The following is an 18930-nucleotide window of genomic DNA, read 5'->3' as shown; positions in this document are numbered from 1 at the left end:
CATAAGTATACGTGTAGATAAATAAAGCTTAAATATACTGTGCATCAAGAGGATTTTCATTCCACACATCCTTTTTATCCTATATTTGCTGCATTTACCAAAAGAAAACAGCTGAAAGCTCAGAATGTGCTTTGAAAAATGGATATTCAGCAGCACTATCATTTTTCTTACAGTTTTGCAGGGATCACTTCCTACGATTTCCTTAATAGAAGTCACAGAAATAACATCTGGAAGTGACCTTGTCTAGCTTACCTACTTTTAGCCCCAGGCACTGGTTGGGAAACCATCCTTGACAGACACTGGTCTGTCCCAAACATTGGAGAATACTTTCCTTGTGCTTTTTGGTTTTTGTTCCCTACCCTATGAGCAGCCCAAGATGGTGAGGAAAGAAGCAGGAGGGTTCAACACACAGTTGCCTGAAATGTTTATCTTTTTCAGCTACGGTAGCTAGCATCTTAAAAGGTGGTAGAACTCTGTGATGATCATGCTTTCTAGTCTCTTTCTTTCCTTCATCTTGGATATTACAGTTTGGTTCACACAGACCTTTGTGGAGAGGGGAGGGTCACTAGGCTCCAACTGGGCAGGTGGAGGAACCTCCAGGGTGGAACAGTGTGTGCATGTGTGGGCACTGGTGGGAGGAACAGGAGGTGATGCACAGAGCTGAAAGCCAGTGAAGTCTGCAAAAATTGGGAGGCTCTGAGAGGGGCAGACAGCTCACATGCCATCAAAAGCAGAAATAAAAGATTTTCCTAGAAACCTTCACAATTAAGTATGTGGTATATTGTTAATTGAGCACTGTGGGAGGATTTTTGACAGCTCATTTCTGCAGGAAGATCCTGATGTGCCTAGACTATTTTTTTATGCTAGAACATGGCTAAAAAATCTGGCTGTCCCAGAGATTCATGTTCTCGTTACAGAAGCGATTACACTGTGCATAGAGAAAATAGTGGTTCTTACCACTATTGATTCTTTGTCTACTCTGCGCTGCTGCACAGCTTTTTTTTCCCCTCTCTTAACTCTGATCTCCCTGAGGCACATACGAACACTGCTCACGGCACAGCTGTGGCAGTGATGGGTCCCATGAGGAGCAGCTGGAGCTGCTCTGGTCTGTCACAGAGCAGTGCTGGGTTCTGCTTGCAGAGGCCACCCCTGCAGCACCTCACTATCAAACCCTTGATGTATAAACTGAAGACACTACCACAAGTGCAGGTATGCAAGGAAGTGTTGACAGGGCAATACCGTTAGGAAAGTTCTCACACTTTTGTCAGAAAATCAGCCCAATCAAGCTAGAACAGGGAACAAATAAGGGAATTTAGAGGCTAGAATATTTCACAAATAATGCGTTTGAATGAGTAGATGAGGGAATGCCATAATCTCTGTTCTTTGTAGTGTGACAAGGAAGAATATGGCTTCCAGTATTATCTGAGTTTAACTGCTTATATGGACTGCAGAGGACCCAGGTTTTTAGAATATTTTAGCTTAGTAGAAAAAAGATAATACTAGCATGGCATAAAAATATTATGATCCTATTCTACACAGTATGAAATGATTTTACCCATCCCGTATATTCCTCTAATTTCTCTCTCATTTGCTAGCAAACCTTTTGTTTTTGGAGAAGAAAAAAAAAAAAAAACAAAAAGATTATACTGAAAGGAAAATGTTCACAATTATGTTCTATGTAATATTTCATATGACTCAGCAATCCAAAATCCAATCCAAACCAATCCAAAACCAAGATATTTTCTTTTACAAGAATCAACATTTGACTAATGCTAGATTCAAGTTCCTGAGATGATGTTTCTTTGATAAAGTCGTATCACTGGTTGCTTAATATTCTGTTCAACATTTGAGTGGTTTAACACAATGCTAGGAGTACCAATGTGGGAAACAAGCTGATCACAGATAAGCAAATACCTTGACAAATTTGCTAGATGCTGGCAGATTGGAGACACTTAAGTATGACAAATTTATGACATTTTGAGCATTAACTGGGAAGCCATCTGTATCACTGCAAGAAAAGGTGACTTATGTTGGAAATCAACACCATGTCAACCAAGTTACAAGACAAATTACACTGTTAGAAAACAAATTGCATGTACAATTGAGACAGGAATTGGGTGTTTTGGTATGTTGTCTCAATTTCTTATCAACTGCCTGACAGTCTTCATTTGTGATCAGAATTTCTAGTTTGAAGTCAAACATACTCAGAATTGAGAATTAGCTGGCCATGCCAAAAGACATATTCTGCCTCTCTTTAAGAAGGAAGGCCAGTAAGAAACAACCAGCTGCCTCCTAAGACAAGTAACTTCATAATGGAGTTAATTCAGTATGAAGTTGTCTTACACATTCGTATACATTCTTATTTCATATCTCAGTGGGGCAGTAAGTATTGCTTTCTTGCATGTTTGTTTAGTGCCTGTTATCTTTTGGATGTGATTATGCAATGCAAATATATGAATATTTGGCAAGTTGGTCATGCACTCAGATGAAGATAAGAAAAAAATATATAATTGTCAGAAGAACAGTTTGGCACTGAAAATGTTGCCCAAAGAAGCCATGGAATCTTCATCTTTGTAGATCTTCAAACTACTGAGCAAGACACTGAGAAACCAGAAACAGCTTTAAAGTCAGTTGTTCTTGGAATGAGAGATTTGGTTGGAGACCTCCACAGGTACCATCCTGCCTAAATTTACCAATTTCAGTTAAAAACAACTGGCAAGTGAATGCATGTTACTTTCAGTTGTGTAACATTGTCTCCTAGTTCTGAAATTTTCAAATAAATTATGGCAAGCCCCATCTGCATGTTTGAGAACATCTACATAAGTAGGGATTTCTGAAAGACTAAAGAAACCCTGCAGCCACTAGCAAAGCCAGGCTATGAAAACTTGCTCATGTAACAGGTGAGGACGCTTCTTCAGTGAGGTAACTTTCTATCTCTTCTGATTGTAGCAGTACATTTTAAATCACAAGTATTGAACACAAAATTGTTTGGCATGTATCTTGCTCCTGATTTTTTTGCGATGCTTGAAAAGATTAGAGGTCTATAGGAGTTTTCTAAGTAATCTGAACTGTTAGCGCTTTCTTTAAGATAAAGTCTCTGCACTGCCCCTACCAAGCAGAAAACAAAAGGTAAACATAAACAGGAGTTTGTCAATGATCCCTGATCTCAGTGCAAACTCAAGCAGTTTACGATAGCCTTACTTGACAGCAGCAGATGAAAATATTCTCAGGAAATAAAAACTATGACAAATAATCAGCCACTTCTCCTCCTAGAAATGAAAGATGATGAATGTCCCAGAAAATATGATAATGGTAGGAAAGAAGTCAGACTTGGTGAAACTGATTAGAAGTTATTTTGGGAAAGAAATATCAACTATTTTGGAGAGTGATTGTGTTTAAAATACATAAAATGATGGATATTTCTTCATGTTCCTTTATATAGGCACATCTTTGCATCAATTCATTTTCCCATAAGAATTCTACATACTGTTAGCACAAGAAAACAGATTGTTGTATTTAATATTTTCTTTTGGAATAAAGAATGAACTGCTCCACATGTAGATCTGATTAGTATTTATATAACTATGCTTTTTGCCATCTGAAATTAATCACTATGAATGGCATAATATACAAGTCTACACTGAAAAAAAAGCAATGACAAATACTTTGAATAGCATTTAATACTTTTTTTTCTCTGATAATAAGGGGATCTTATAGTTCATCAGCAACCTGATTTTGGACATGTAGGACATTAAATTAAACAGTGTTCTCAATAAAAATGAGTAGATCATAGGAGATATTTCTTTTGTAACTGAGTGGGGTAAAGATTCATGTAGGGTATCAAATAAGAGGTTGCCTGATATTAAAACTAATAGGTAAGTTCTAAATTTTCATATGAAAATAAAACTTACTATAAAAGAACAGAACATAAGATCATCTTAGCTGGTAACCTCCCTTGAGAGGTTGATGTTAATATGCTAGATGAAAGTGAACTCTTGGGTAATACAACAGCCTATTGTGAGATGACAGACTGTAGTAAAGGGAATTTCCTTTGTGACCTCTACAGACAATTAGTTTCCTCCCTCCAGCATGGAGTTTAATAATCTGTGTCATTATATTTCCTTGCATAGCCAGAATGCTAATGTTATTAATATTAAATTCAATCACTGTGTTAAGTTGAGAAACTGCTTCCAACATGTCATGATGTATTCAGTTCCAGAGATTACTCTGTCAAATTCTATTGATGAGTGAATGGATAACAGCTTCTGCCAACACATGTTGAAGAACATCAAAATAATTTCAAAAGAAATTGAAAAATATGCAGTGATTAAAGGGATGATAAGATGAAATTAATGTTTAATAAGAAGAGCAGTTACCTGCACAATTGCTGGTGGAGAATTACATGCAGATTTCAGTGAGGTTCTCACTGAAGAAATTTTACAAAGCGATGGAAAAAAACCATTTCCTTCATGGTGGAGTGGTAGTACAATGTAATTCTCAATGTCAGTCCTCCCCTCACAAACTGAAGAATGTGTTCTTGCACTGAAGAGTAAAGGAACTGTTCTGAATGAGCTTTAGTACAGCAATAGATGCTTTGACTGGTATATAAAATAGCAACCACAGCACTGTGATAGTCAAATTTGAAAACAGGTGTTTTTCTTATCTCCAGTCTAAGACTTAAGATGAGTTTTCTGACATCACTTGCAACTTTTTGTGGATCTCGGGCAAGATACAGGCAGATTTACCTTCCTTAATATTCTGTTCCCAACAACCAACAGGATCCTAGAAGTGGTCTCTGAAGCAGCGTAGGTGTTTTTGTGCTGTACTATACTACAGGTGCAGTCAGTTAAGGCATTTTCTCACTATATCGTTTCCATCCTTCCACAGCCTGGCATTTGCAGTCTTCTGAGTAGTTACTGTGTTTTAGTGCTTATTCTGACAGACTTTTTCAAATCTATTTTCCATTTTTATTATTTTAATGTTTATTTTTTAAATACATTGCATGACACCTTGTACTTAGTGATATGAAAGTGCAGTAACAAGATGAACCTCTCCAGTGGATAACAGAATCCATCCTCTTGCAGTTCTTGCCAGAATGCCTTCCTAAAAATACTGTGGAACTTCATCTTAACCATCTATCTATATATATGGAAAAAGAATGCTGTTTCTATCTGCTTTATTATACTTCTAAGTGTTGTGTCAACCTGTCAGGTATTGACTATAATTTCTGTAAGCCACACTTAACTGCTCCCAGGAAGTCAAACTGGTCAAACTGACAGCGTAAGGTGGTGGTATGAACAGACTGTACTGCATTAACTTCCTTGCTTTTCCTACTGTCAGGCCCTGAAAGAATTTTATGCTAATCTTAGGGAAAAAGTCTCATCTTCCCGGTGAGACTGCTTTGATAGCAGACCTTTTATGTGTGAAGGAAACCACATTTTGCTTTCAGTAATGAGAGCATGACCTAGTGACTAGATCTTATTAAACACACAGAGAAGGAGCTAGCAGATTTCCTCCATAAATATTTTCCTGAACACCTATGTATATCCCTCTGAAAAGATATTTAAAACTTTGTTCAAAAGGTAATATTAATAAGAGGGTTGTTAATAGCAAAAAAACGTAACTACTACAACTTTGAGAAAAATCCAATGGATGTCACTGGCTACAGTTATTATCTGATGTTTTGTGTTTTCTGGAACAGAAGTAAAGCCAGGTTAAGTGGGAACAACTGGATATGAAGATAAAACGTACCTATGATAGAAAGATCTTACCCTAAGGAAAGCAAAGCAAGAGGTAAAGAAGAGCATTGCATATTCAAAAATAACGCTTAAGCAAGAGCTTAAATGCTTCTCAGTATTTAAGTACCTTCAAGTTATGTACTGATCCAACAAGTTTGTTCTTTGTTATTGTGCTTTGATCATTTTATGAAGCTTAAGTTACATGAACGTTTCCTTGCAAAGTAACTGGAGATCTGAAACCATACTGAAACTTCACATGCCATAAGAGATTGATATCAAAGATGCGTACCTGCACATAAGCTTGCTTAGAAAGTTAATCTAAAATTATCAGTAACATAGATGTCTTTCAAGAGAAAATTTTTTTAAGAAGCTTGTTTGGTTTTGCTTTGTTTCTTTTAATTGTTCCTTTCATGCACTGAGATCTTGTTACATCATCATCATAAAAACTTAAAGAAAATAGTCCCCACATCATCTCCTTCTTAACTATCATAAGCAGATCCCTGACATTGCAGTGTTAGAGGAGATGGAATGTGACCTGTACAGCACCAGTCATTTTTTAACTTAATTAAAAAAAAAAATATCTCAGAATAGCTCCAGAGGAAAACTCTTTCACCACATTTTATGACTAGACTCTTAGTATTCAGTCTAGGATATTGATGTATTTGAAGAGGTCACAAGTGAAGGAGAATGAACAGACATATAGAATTGTAGGCAGCAGAGACATATTACACACTCACATAAATCTTTTCAGGTGATGGGAAGTTATTTGAAAATGGTTTTGTAATCATAGTACTACAGTTCAATAATCAGTAAATATTCTGGGAAATGTTCCTTGTAATGCTGAAGTGCTGAATGTGCCTCTGAGAAAAACTTCAAAACAGCTATAAAAGGCAGTGCAAACAAACAGAAGTTGGTGATGTACCAAAGGTACAGAACTGGAAACATAAGTATAATATTGTTCCCAGTAAGATAAATGATAAAGTTCCCATTGACTTTTTGATAACAGACTTGTACAGACAAAAATCTCCCAGTTACAACATAGGGCCAGTTATTACCTCCAGTCAGGGCATGGGCATACTGTCTCTCACTTAGAGTGAGACTAACATAAAATATAGTGAATGTTAGTTGAAAGTCATACTGTTGAGACTATGGAATAAAGAAACAGGAAGCATCAGGTGTGGAATACCTAACTGTTTACTCTGATAAGTCTATGCTCTCATTTGTAGATATTATTCAAAAACATTTCATTTAATCTTAATTGCTAAAATGATCTTAATTGCTAAATTGCTTTGCTGAATATTTCTACTTCATTGAAAGTAAGAAATATATCTCTATGTTCTCACCTCTGAGATGGCAATAGGGCTACTAAGGTTGCTTTCAGCTGTGAACATTTTTTTTTTTTAAAAGAGGAAAAAGTAGATTTTCTAAAATATGATAGCTTTATGAATTGGCTCCAGATCAGAGAATAAAAGTTATTAAGAACTACAAAAAATCTGTAAACTCTGTTGGTACCAAATAGTATTGAAATGAAAGGAAAGGAAGTGTGTCATGGTTAACAACTCTGGCGGTCTTGCTTAATACTTTTGACTCCACTATAAATTCTCAGTGAGCCCAAGTAATCATTCGGAGCTGGACTTTGGTGTAGGCAGGACCTTACAAATGTGTGAGAAAGCTGCATCAATCTACTGCTCTTAATCAGAATAACGAAGGTTCCAGTCAGCTGCTACTTAGCACACTTTTTAGCACACTAAGAGTTGTTGGAATTATTTGCTGTACATTATCCACATTGCTGTTATTTCCTCCCCCCTTCCCCCCCAGGAAACAGCTCATTGACAAGCACATTGTTTAGCAGTTTCAGGTGTCACATCTATATAAACTCCTGCCCATGCCAGCCACGGGGATTGTGAGAAGATTCAGCTTCTACCTACCTGAAGGTAGAAGTGGTCCACAGTATAGGCATATGTAGGTGGAAGTTAAGTTTAAAGCCTGTGAAATGAGTCTTTGTACTAAAAGGCCTCTGAAAAACTACGGAATTTCTCGCAATTCCTACTTATCCTCCCTGGCCTTTGCAGTTTGTATCTATGGATTGTATAACGGACCTGTTATCCTGGTGTTTGTGGACCTGTTCACTAAAACTGTTCACTTCATCTCCTTAAGAAAACTTCCCACTACCCTGAAGGCCAGCCAGCTTCTCCTACTATGGCTTCCTTTTCTGAAGTATAACATCTCAGTGCTATCTCTGACCAAAGGCATCAGTTCACAGTCAGACTTTGACTAGAGCTCTTTCCAGGGCAAACTCACCTCTCAGACCAATGGGCAGACAGCATGAATCAGATCCGAGAACAATCAATCTTAGCACTAATTTTCTCCAACCAATCTATGATTGGTAGCTTGCTTACAACAACATCCATGATTCTAAATCAATTTTTTTTTTTTTAAACTTAACTTCCACCTCCAAATTCAAGCGTTTAAGCTACTTTGCAATTTTCCTCATCTTACTTACAGAACATCGGTAAGTTCAGACCCTCTTTGTAATCCAGATGGACAAATTCAAAAGTTCCTACAAGAGCAGACAGTCAGTCATCTCTGTGGGTGAGTGGGCCTGGTATCATGGAGAGTGCATCTGGACTGTTGACCATCTGCCACCACTACTTACAGCCTTTTCACTGCTGTTGACCAAATCAATTTAGCAAATGGAACCCCTCCCACCTCTCAGTATTATCCACAAATTAAGAGGAGGTGAAGTATCAAGTGAGGCAAATTTTAGATTCTAAATGATTTCAGGGGAAGTTTCACTCTAATTCACTGGCAGTGATATAGAGCTGAATACTGCTGGGACCAGTAGACAGTGTGCATGCTTCAGTCAAGATCAACCATACTACCTGGAGAATGCATATTCTAGAATGAACAGCTCAATCTGATTTTGCCTTGAGTTTTGTCTCAGATAAAATTAGCTACTCCAATCAAAAGAGAGTTCAGTCTTGAGCACAGTGTAAAGTGGACAACTGGTGGACCAGAACTGAACCAGAATGTAAGAATCTTGGCAAAATAAATGCTCAGTATTGTATTATAGAAAGAGACAACCGCTTTGCTGAGCTTCATTTTTTCCTTCTAGAATTCACTGCTTCAAATATGCCCTAGGTAAGCTGAAAAAAAGCATAGCCACAACTTCTAGATTTCTATTTACAGCCATTTCACTGTCTTATTATTACTAACAGTCAGCAAAGGATTAAGTCATAATTCTGCAGATGAAGGAGGATTCATTGCAGTGTTTGCAAAAGCTGTGAAGGCATCCTGAGCATGACAGTTTAAAGAGTTCACATCCTCTGAGACCGTAGCCTCAGGGAACATTGCTCTTTTCCTTTGACATTCAGTAAATATTCACAGGAGGCTGGACAAGCATCAGAAGTGAATACACATTCTATTTACACTTGAGAAAAAAAGTCATGAAAAAAGAGAAACAATAAATAGAATTGTTGTCAACTTTTTACTGAAAATTCTCTACCTAAATATCATCACTGCTTATTTTACTCTGCAGAATATTTCCCATAGTTGGATTTAACTGCAAGGTTAATAACTCAGTGGATATTCATAGATTTTCTTAGGTATTACTACCTACTTTGAATACATTAACACTCTCCAGGAACCAAACTGTTAATAGTAAATAAATATATACATATAGGCAAATTCACTGTTGCTCAGAAAGTTACCATTAAGTCCAATGTTGAGCAAATTCTTCAGCCATGACTTTGACAGCTGGTTTGAATATTTACCTATTTTCTATACTGTTGTAGCCTGATATTCTTGTCTCCCTGCTCTAATGCCACAAAGTGAAATAAAGTTATACACATTTAATAAAACCAGAAATGTGATCTTGCTCTACTTCCATCACCTCCCCCACCCCAGTAAGGACAACAGGAGAGTCACTATGGACTTGAAGTAGGAAAAACTTGAAAAAAGTGATAATAAATAGTAATATCACAAAACCTCCTACATAAGTTTTCTTAGCTTGAGCTAAATCAAATTCAGGAATGTAACAAAATTTCTTAGCTTTCACTAATATCATGCTCTTGACACTGATGTATTTTGATGCAGATGCTAAGAAAAATATAACAACAAACTCTTGTAAGAAAGTAATCTTTGTTCTTTCTCTCCCTCTGTCTTAGCTATGAGTTTCTGGACTCTTGCTGTGTTGGATCTAGGTCCAATCTAGAACTTTTGTTTGTTTTCCAATACATTAACTGGCTGACCTCATCAGCCACAATATGCATAAGCAATATGTGGATTCAAGGGTAAGATGAATAGCTATGTTCCTTTAACATATCTTAATTATTCATTTTCAACAAATGAATGTGAAGAAAGTACAATTATGTAAGATATATAAATGTTAGGGAAGGAGATTCCAGTTGACCTACCAGTTTCATTCACAAATACTTTATGAATACCTATCACACATGCAACCTACACAAGCAATTCAAAGGATGCTGATCCATGTGCATGAGGCATTTTAGCTAGAAAGAAGAGAAACTGGAGAAATACATGTCAAGATTAGTGCTCTTTGTAATGCTAGAGAGGATGACAAAGGCATACTGCATTTTTCTGGAGAATAATCTTAGGGCTAGAGTAAATTGGCAGCTGTGGACTCTTCAGCCCCGGGTAGCCCATACATCAGACTTAAATGTTCCATGAGATCAGAGATCTAGCTGTTAAAAGTTACGTAAAAAACAGTAGATGAGAGAAAAATATTGTTATGCTTACTTGATTGAGTTAGCCCTCTACATTTAGATGCATTGGAGAGACTCCTCTTGCTCCTCTTTTCCTGTTGTCTTGGTCTTCAGATCACGGATACAGCACCATCTCAGAACATGATCTGAAGGAAAAGCACCAAGGTATTCAAAAATAAATCTTTTATGAGGAAATGTGTACACATTTTAACATTAGTTATGGTAATAGCATATATATGTTCTCAGATAATACTAAATGAGCATACTAAATCCTAAACAAAAATATATGCTGTCCACTACTGTTTAGTATTTGCAGTTTAAATTATGATAAATTGTGGAGATCTATGCAAGTAGCATTAAGTGATCAAAACAAATATACTATAGATATGGTTAAGCTGTTTTATAGAGGTCTGAAAATTATTTTGTAATGAATATTTTGAATCTGTAGTTTAATAGGATTAAATGAATTGTAGTCATTCTAGATCTCTTCTCAACAGATTTTAATGAATTAATAGTCTAGAATGTGTAATATGAATGATTAGGCAGTGGAGAAAAAACACCCAGGAAAACCCATACTGGAGCATACAAAAGTCACATCACTATTTTCAGAAAATTCATTTATTTTTTTGGAGAGTGTTACTAACTTCCTTGTTGTGTACAGTGTGCTATACCTAGATTCTACATCAATCATTTCAGCAGCCTAAAGAGAACAATCGTTATGCTATAAAACTAGAGTTCTAGCATAAGATGCCCATTTCAATAAATGAACTGGAAGAGGAACTTGAACCAGAAATGTTACTAATTTGAATTCAGCATCTTCTTCATGCCACAATGGGTATGGGTCAAGTCTCAGGCTGGAAAAAGTGGTATGGACTGCTGCAATAGTATAATGTGAATTCAGATTTAAGAGTGAGTGTACTTCTTTTCCTTGTAGCATTTCAGTTGGAGTAGAAATAGAAGAGATCCAGCACTTTTGAGGAGCAGATACAGGCAAAGGTCTAGTGTTTTAATATCCTCACTACTACAATAGAGCAACTACTTCAACTACTTTCTGGTCTGTTTTCCAAATGGCAGCTTTCGGCACTGAGATCCTGTAATTCCTTTAATAATTAAGAGAATTTTCCTTTTGTATATCAGTAAGGATCATGATCAAGAAAACTATTAAGCTTCTGTTTACTAAATACACAGAGTTGAAAGTCATCACCACTGTGCTCAGCATTTGCTTCAGTGCCAATTTCTGTCTGCCATCTCTCCAGATTTCCATGTTTATTGATCTCACTATTACATTATTCCTTTGTGATAATTACTGCACTGAGAACTATAGTCATACTTCTGATGAAATGAATTGCCCTAGAATGACAAAAACAGCAGTGCAGTCTTTTTTTTTTTTTAAATATATAGCTATCTTCAATAGAGGTTTCTACTCCTTAATTATTTTTTCAAGGAAGCAGATGATTTGTCTGCCTCTTAAAATTTATTAAGAGTAGATATAACTACTTTTTCCTCAATTATGAGAAAGTCAACTAAAAATAAGCTGGATTTTATCATCATGATCATTATAAAACTCAGAACCTGCCTCTTTTAAAATAAATACGCACATAAAAGAAGAGAACAGTGAACCCTTAGTTACGTATGCAAAGCAGTCCAGACTTCATATACAGCTTCTGTGAAGGAAATAATGTTATTGTGAGACCTGTCTTAAGCAGCATACTGAAACAGATAAAGAGATGTCAGATGAGTATATCTGCAAAAAGCAGTATTTTAATTAAATGAAGGTTTTGACTGTTTGAGCTAGGTTTTCCATAATAGAACACACAATGTTAGAGAAAAAACCTGAAACAAACCAAGAGGGGAAGGAGAAGGATCTTCAGAAATAGAAGAGAAGCAGGAGCCAGGACTACATTCTTATGTGAAATTAGGTGAAGGCAGCGTAGTATGTACTGTCTTCTGGATCTTTGTCTTTTTACTCATTCTGAGTGGAGTTGTCCAGAGCTCAGGCTTGGACACTTTGAAACAAGACTTATTTCCCTCAGTGTAGTCAACTTTGTCTGGAACTGATGTCTATCAGTAGTTTTTTTCCCTCAGGCAAAAAAAAACCTCACTGTGAAGTCTTCCTTTTTAAAGAGCCCAAATAGTACAATTTAAGACATATTGTCATTAAATTTAACTCATCTTACTGGTTTTAGCATATTTATATTTGACTCTAGTTTTATTTTATGGTTGGTACTTTTACCCCTTATGAGCACCATTAATAGGTGTTCATTAGTAGCAAGCATTTTTTCTTGATAAGGATTTTTTTTTTTTTTAAATTCCAGACATTTGATGTTGCTTGCTCCTCTATTAAGTTATATTAATATAATCAACAGTACTTGTATTGTCTATCCATAGAGGATTATACTGAATGAATCCTCTGAAAACAGAAATGTGGGCAGTCTCATCCCATTACACTTCTCTCTGCTGTTTCACTGAGCTCATTGTATTCACAATGGAAAGTTATGTGAATAACCTAAATGTAGGAATAACTTATAATATCAGAGTTGGAAGTACAATAGAGCAGTATACCCTAAAGAATTTGAAATATCACAAATATACCACACATTGTTTGCCTTACGCTATTGCCCTGTAAAAAAATGGGCAAAATACTCAGGCAAATATTTATGCTGTTAGTTTATAGTTCATACATCCTGTTTAGGCAGACTATTTTAATAATATTAAAGCAAATCAGGTTCATCTTTACTCATTCTTGATTGATCAGTGGACTTAATATATCAGTCTTAGGATTTCATTATTAGCTTTAATACTTTAAACATGCAAATAATATTCAAGAAAATGGGATAAAACCAGTGATGTGTCAGAAGAAAGTCATTGATATTTCTTGTAAGTATCAGCATACGGTTTCTTCTCACTGTTTTAAGTGTTTTAGTACCACAAAATTTCACATTCTCCTGACAAAGTGCAATCACTACGTTTAACAGTGAGCTCTGATTTTAATTATCCTGTAGAATCAGAATTACTACCAAAAAAAAAATCACATAAAGAGACAAGTAAATCAAAAGAGTTTATCTGATATGTTCATGAATATATTGTAATTTTAGGAACAAAAATAAACATAAAGAAACAAAGTAATTATTAACCATTGAATTAGTGCTCACTGCTGTTCTGAATTCCTTTGTGCATATTTAAGTCTTCCATAACCTTAGAGAGTAATTTACTAGTGTAATTTACTGTTTGGAGATGGACCACCTTCACAAGCTTGAAATGCAGTCAAGGTTAGAGTAGTATTTTGTTTCAGTTTACATTTTCAGCACATATATACCAACTACATTTATTTCCCAGAAGAGAGGTAAGGGCCCCTTAGTTTCTAGTACTTCATTGGTCTCAGTTATAAAGACAGGTACTCAGCTCAGCTCTGTGTAAAAACACCATTGTTTAGAGGACCTACAGAGAAAAAGATCTTTAAGGCCACGGGGAATGTTCAGGTGCCTCCAAAATGCACACATTTGTTGCCTGGTATTCCTCTGGTTTGTACACAAATGCACAAACAGAGGAATACCAGGCAACAAAGAGAGGGTTTCTAGGATCATGACTTCTCAGTTAGAAAACTGAAGTCTGTTTTATTTTCCTGCTAGGCATCTGAATGCATTCTGGATCCTTTTTTAATTGTCCACTTTGCTTAGCAGCACCCTAATCACTATGAGACTTATATCGATGAGGATATTAAAACTCTCAGTTCCCCAAATGACATTTTCCACCATTTTACATCAGTCTAGAAAAAGAAAGCCTATGTTATCAGAATTAGATTGTTGCAGTGTTCAGGTGTATCTCCATGCGATTAACAGATAAAACAAACAATACACTATGAAGAATATGCTTCTTGAGTTTAAACTTTTTTTCCCCGAGATATCTAAGCAGCAGGTAATATATTTGGATGTACAAGATGTTTAAATTCGTATTCTTATTTTTTGACATATATTCTTAGAGTAAGTTTTGACTGCAAACACTACCCTGTATTTGTCCCTATTATCTGATATTAAAAATTCAGGACTGTGTAATCTGTTTTATGTCATGCAGTAGGAAATTTGGAATTGTATTTATTCAGTAGGTGTGAAAGAATAAGCTGTCTATTAATCTTTTCTCCTAAACTTTTAGAAACTTCAGTTCTATGTCACTTTCTGCATAACTCAGTTCTGCAAGCACTTTTTGTACTTCTGCTTTTTAAAAGCAAGTGCTCATGGGCATAAACAAACACTCTCAATCAAGTATTCGACCATTTCTTTAAAAAAAAAAAATTATTGATCTAGCAATGTATAAGAATATCCATTGCCAGTGAAGTATTAGAATGAGCTTTAGGGCAACAGTTACTGCTTGTAATACAAGCTCTGCCATATAAATTCTGCTACTCTTCGAATTGAGGTTCGCTCATCAGTTTCAAGTTTCACAAAATTACAGCATGCTCCACCTCTCCCTCATCTCTCACTTAAGACATAGCAGTATACTATTTTATGATGAGTTACAAGCATTTAAAAGCTACTGTTTACATTAGCATTCTTTAAGCCATTTTGTAATGCTATGAAGTGATAAAAAGTATAGCAACACTAGCAGAGTAGCACAATCCTAGGTTGCAGCAAATGAGAATAAGCCCAAATGAAGCAGCTGTAGACAGACGGACGGACAGACAGACACAGACACAGACACACACACAAAAAAAAACACACACAGAGGAAGAAAAACTTACCTTTGGAAGGCTTTAGGCAAGCAGAGAGATACCTCTGCCACCACTGCCAACCCTTAAGTGAGGTCTGGTCACTCAGGTGCATTGCATTGCATGAACTCACCTGAGTTGGCCCTGTTGTCCCACCAGGAACTCAGTCATGGGTTCAGACTGTGACTTAGCATGTCTGCTACACATTTCTTCGGTCCTCCTGGCAGGCATCCTTCTAAAAAGCACTCACCAGCAATTATTGTATAAATCTGGAAAGTAGAAAGGCATAATTAGCTTGGTGAAACATAAGCAATCACAGGAATAAAGATAATCAGAGCAAATACTATGATCTGCTGTATCTTTAGTTATTGGTCTTATAAACTCTTACAGAGAAAAGAATGTGATAGTGAACAATGTTGATTTTTTAGTTCTGAACTATAGAAAGAAGTAAATGTAAAGAAAAAATGGATACATTTTTATTAGTGAGATTAAATTTAAAACTTTGTAATGGTTTGGATTCATCATTTTGTTTCATGAGAAAGCTTTCATTTTAAAAATACATAACTATACACCTACATATGCCTTCTCTCTTACAGTTCTTTTAGCAGACATCAAAATAATAGTTATATTTGTTATATTTGGTTATCTGCCAGAGGCGTACTAATAATGTAATACTTCTCTTCCCTACTATACAGTTAATCAATAGTAGATCTATGTTTGCTGCTGAAACAAAGAACTTTAATATCACAAAGAGTTTGAGAGAAAAGTTTTTTATTTTAAAAATCCAGCACTTTTTTTTTGGTCAAAGAAATACTAGGAATGAAATCAATAAACTTTAACCATTGTTATTCCTCCCAGTGCAAACATCAACATTTTCTCACGTGAATCATAATGTACAGAGATGTATTTAATGACCCACAGTTCCTCTGAGATATGAATATCAAGATAGGTTGTATTTGGCCTTTAGGGAAGCCAACCAACAGAAAGAAAGTGATGAAACCTTTTTGATTACTGTAAGGCTGCTGATGGATGATCTTAACACCGTATGTTGCTAGGTATGTTTCATGCATCACCAGTAGAGAGTTTTATTTTTATAGCAAGAATATATAAAACCAGAGCTAGCTCCTGAAAATAGATAATTTGTGCAAGTTAATAATAATAATAACCTTTTGATTTTTTTTCCCTAAAGAGGGAAGGGAGACTACTAGCAAAGTGGATAAAAAGTATAATCCAGATGCAAATGAAGCTAACATTTTTTTAATCCAGTTTGGGTCAACAGATCAGTGTTCATATTTGTTTCTTTTCCATTTTTCTTATGGTTCTTTTAAGGTGTTGGATAAGACAGTAAGTAATAGAATATACGTATTCAGTTTTATTTTGTTTTCAGTAAGCAACTAGGAAGGATGAGTTGTCTTGACAAACTGTAAATAATGCTTTAGGCTCTGTTATAAAAACAGTAGATCAAGTTCACAGACAAGACAAACGTGTAACTCCCTTTGATTTCAGTAAGTTGCACTTAGTTTCATGATCTGAGATACTGTCTTTTTTGGGAGTGTAGGAGGGTGAAGGGCAAGGAGGGCTTCATTGTATTTATCATGACTATTCCAAACTCTTTAAAGATCAGGACAAATGAACAAAAATAACAATGAAGATAAGAAAAGACTAATCAAATCTTTTAAAATTTTAAGAAGCTTGTTTTGGGTCAATTCTTGTTTTAGATAAGCCTCTTTACTCATCCCTGTGATACAGTGAAGAATTAAGCTACATTTAAATGTAAATAACTTCTGAGGTGGATTCAATTTACTTCAGTAAACAACAAGCACATGATGCATAACAAGTGCAACAATACACCAAGCACCAAATTCAGAATTCTTAGCCTCCTAATTACATACAATTCTTACATGTGATAGTTTCCTCTTTTGATGTTTTTGTATCCAAGTAAGTTCAATTTATTTTTAATAAAAAAACGAGATTACTTCTGAACTTGAAATGTAAGAAGGAAATAAGGTAATATAAACACAATCTACAGGTAGTAGAAGTCAGGATTGTATCTACAGAAATTATTCAGATATACAGATACATTCCAGAAGCATGGCAAGAGCTTTGGATTTATCTTTGCTGATCTTAGTTCATCAACAGAATACATTATGCCATATTTGTCTTTCTGAAACTTCTGACTGGCATATAAGTGAATCATTTTCAAATTTAGGTCTAAGACTCCTAACTTCATATTGAAAGTGCAATTATAGTTTACTTTATTTACTTCTGAAAATGAGAAATACATTAGTCATTCACTGCCTGGAACAGATGATGACTCACAGTCATCAAGCGTGGGAGACAGAGTTGCTACTGTGGGTCCCAGATTTTGTGCACATGAATTGATACATCTTGACTTATGAATATTTTTTTAGTCCATTGGAGTGAAATGGAGAAAAGATAAAAGGAAATTTACAGCATTATGAAATTGCCATTCTGGATCTACTTGAATCGCTTGCTTACTGGTGAACAAGGAGAAACATACTATAAGCAGAATTGTTTCCTGCTGGTTGACAGGTTTCTGAGAATCTGTGAAGGAATCTATGACTTGAGCAATTTTGTCTCAAATATCTTTCTCTATTGCTGGATGACAATGACATGATGTAAAATTTTTTAAAATAATTATTAGCAACCTGACAGTGCCACCAATCTTTTTTCCATCCATCCTACCAGCACGGTAGGGTAGCCCATAGGGTTGGTGCACTAGCTTAGGAGCCATGAATCCAGATTCTACTTCTGTATGAACTGAAGTAAGTACTTCAACCTTTTCTGTAGACAGAAAATTCTATATTTTTGGCAAAATAACTTGCGCTTAAATCAGAATCTACTCCAAAAGCAGAGATTTTTACCTTGGACTTCATGAAGTGTTAAAACTCCTTGCATATTTCCAGTATGTTTATTTTTGGGCATGTATGCCTCTATTTTGTAGTCTCTTTGTGAACTCTTATGTTACAACAAAGAAGTGCACTTTCACTTTGCTATGGTTTCCAAAAAGGTCATCCTGAGACATCCTAGAAGATGATATATTTTGGTCTACAACTTAAGTCAAAAAGGTTAAGTAATAGTTACTATTTAATTCTGTGGATTACAGCCTTTTAGATAGTTTAGCTATAGATCTATTCACTGTACTTCCAATTTGTTTTTTGTATTTTTTTTTACACTTCCTGGAGTTTTCACAATTCCTTTACAAAACGATTTCACAGTGATTGCTCTGATTTTCAGGTTCCTCCATTTAAAAGTGAACTATCACTTCTGCTACAAACAGGTTTTTTGTTTCTTTTCTCTCCATAAAATAAATGTTTGTCTTCTTGAAGTCTCAGTACCATTAATTAGCAATTGAAGGTAGTAACTATGCTTACAGCAAATGGATTTTACAGATGATGTGTTTTGCACCTTATGATATCACAAAAACCTCAATCACAAAAACGTCAATCACAAAATGATTACATCATAGATTTCTGTTCCTATTACATTTTCAAAAAAATAAAATTGCAGTGTGTGCCAAATATTGAAGATTTACAACAACATTATGATTTCACTACAGTAAAGCTGCAATACATACATTTTTTAGCTATTCAGTTTTGAAGTACAGTTCTTGATGGTAAAATCTAAGGGCTCTTTTTACAAACTATAGTAATAATTTGGCCAGATACGACTGCTCAATGCAAGAGAAGCTTATAACCGGTATTACGGGAATAAAAACTTAATTTCCAAAAATCATTCATTTGTG

Source organism: Meleagris gallopavo, chromosome 3 (assembly GCF_000146605.3).
Source record: "Meleagris gallopavo isolate NT-WF06-2002-E0010 breed Aviagen turkey brand Nicholas breeding stock chromosome 3, Turkey_5.1, whole genome shotgun sequence".
NCBI classification, from domain to species: Eukaryota; Metazoa; Chordata; class Aves; order Galliformes; family Phasianidae; genus Meleagris; species Meleagris gallopavo.
This window is presented reverse-complemented; position numbering follows the sequence as displayed.